The sequence below is a fragment of the Montipora foliosa genome, chromosome 9 (assembly GCF_036669935.1).
Source record: "Montipora foliosa isolate CH-2021 chromosome 9, ASM3666993v2, whole genome shotgun sequence".
Classification (NCBI taxonomy): domain Eukaryota; kingdom Metazoa; phylum Cnidaria; class Anthozoa; order Scleractinia; family Acroporidae; genus Montipora; species Montipora foliosa.
Genome location: NC_090877.1, coordinates 17,716,359 through 17,718,858, shown reverse-complemented (window position 1 = coordinate 17,718,858; position 2,500 = coordinate 17,716,359).

Sequence of the window (2,500 nt, the reverse complement as noted above, 5' to 3'; positions counted from 1 at the left end):
ACTATATGCGTGACTCGATTTACGTGACGTGTAACACTTGTAAGAAGTCATAGGCATTGCTTTCAGTTTCTCCAGGGACTTACAATGGTCCCAAGAGAAAATAAAAACTATGCTTATGCAAAATTTTAGAACCCGAAAAAGAGTATTATGGTATTTTTGAAATTGGCCTATTACATGTAATTATCACTAGAAAAAACGTAGCTTAATGTTCGTTAAAATATTAATCAGGGAGTAATAAATTATTTTATAACATAAAGTAATCTGCTGGTAGAAGCTAGAGCGAGTTTCAATCGAGTGGCGTAAAACCAAAACCAAAGCAATAAAAATTTGGCTAATCAAAAAGGACATCCAATAAACCAATCAAAACTCGAAGTAATTACACGTAGCCGACATAAAGCGCGGGAAAACGTGCATGCGCGAGCCACGATTGGTTTTGGTTTCACTTCTTATTCGTTGAAAAAGTGGCGCGAGAACTTTCATCCAATCACTGAGTGAAGTAATGCAAAACCAAAGCAATTCGCTAAATTTTTTCGACACTCAATTGAAAACCGCTCTATACGATCCACACCAAATTAAATATATTACAGTCTGCTGAGAGTTCTTTACTTTATCTGGCTCCTGAAAAAAAAAAAAAAAAAAAACAGAAGATAGGCACAAGTTTGAGGGTTCGTGGCCAGGGACAAATAGGGACCCAGACTTAAGCACTGTAGGGCTACTAAATGAAGAGAACTATTTCAATTAGCACAAAAACAAATTAGATGGAAAATCAAGCATGCACTAAAAATGGCACAAATAAAAAGTGGCAAGATTTGAATTTTTTTTATTTTTCGAACCATCAGCATGCATTAGTAACCTAAACACTGGAATGTACTCATCCCTGTTTAATTGACCATCTAAGTTTGTCGTGCAGGCATAGTCATGTGAGGAGGAAGAAAAGAAAAGAAAAGAAAAGCAAGAGTTAAAAAAGAAATTCTCCCTTCCTGAACTACGTCTGCTTTGCGGGCCAACGTTTCTAATTGTGAGGGTCTTTTTAACTTAGACTGAATCATTTTAAGTAATGCTCCGCATAAGAACTATAGTGAAAACAATAGGCATGCGGCATCCAGAGTCGTTTGTCGTAAGCCTGAGTTAAACAAATAACGGAGGCTTTTATTGGTTAATGCTAAAAAAAAGCGCCAAATTCAAATCGTCATGAAAATTTGTTATTGTTATTAGGTAACTAAAGTAAAGGAGGTCAGAACAAACGTTTGTTTGTGTAATTATCCTTTTATTCAGGGAATTTTGAAGAATTTGTATGCGGGGAAGCCCAGTTTTACACTTCCCCAAATATGAAATCGTCGTAAACTAGAGAGATAATACCCTTGACGTCATATTCGTCAATAATACAATGGAATCGGATTTTAGAGACAGTTTTCGGGTACAAATCGGGAAAATAACTTTTGGAGCAATCACAGCGTTCAAAAGAACTCATTATGCAGTCAAAAGTGAGGTTGTTACTGCGCATGGGTTGCCACAGATCACCATTGATGTTATGCGGAGCATTACTTAAACAAGAATGCAATAGTGTATTTACGGCCATTTGCAATACAAGGAAAACCCCGAAACCAACATTTGTTGACCCTTCAAATCCCACCCCCAAAGCAAAGGCATTCAACTTCAACCAAATTTGAAGCCTGATGTCTTGGACCTACATTGACTTGACGAGGTACTGCGGAGTTTGATCGAGGTTGAAACTAATGCTAATGTGCTAAGCTAAGTGCTGGATTTTCATGCTGAAGTTGCGTGATCCAAGAACGATCGGAAGAACTTCTTTACTAGCATTAGCTTGGCTCGTGCAAAATGCCACAATGTTTTCTCGTAAAATCAAGGAGAGAAACCAATAACTCAAATAATGTCCTGATCATGAGAATGCTTTAAAAGACATAAAAAAAGCCATAAGTATAAAACTGGACAGGTTCTTAGTTGGCAGAACCATGAGCTCAAAGTTCTGAAATTTGTAAATCTAGGATGCCTAGCAGCTAACTTTTGTACAAATTTTAACGGATGTCCTAGTCATTCTAAGGCAAAAGTTACGGCTGTAATTATAAAACTGGACTGTTCATTGGTTGAACTCTTTTCGGGAGAATAGTGATGTTTTAATAGTCTAAGGCTGTGCTCTAAGAAATGTCTTAGGGTCCCCAAAGCTCTGAATTTTTGAATTCTAGGGTGTCTAGCAGAGTCAGCAGCTAATTTTTGTACAAATAAGATTTCCATGTCGCTGGAAGGCAAAGTTAGTCGCTAGGGGCCAAGGGGCACTGCTAGAGCACATCCCTGTAGTGATAACGTTAACAGCGTCATATCATCCGGCTTCGGATAAACTCTTTCCTGGGAGTTAACCCTAACATAATCACGATAATCTAATTGGCGCGTGTCGCGTCATCGCGGGTAAATTGTCGTGGGCCGAGTATACATTCAGGGGCACCCAACGAATCTGTTCCTCACATTATCTGTTCCCCAGAGG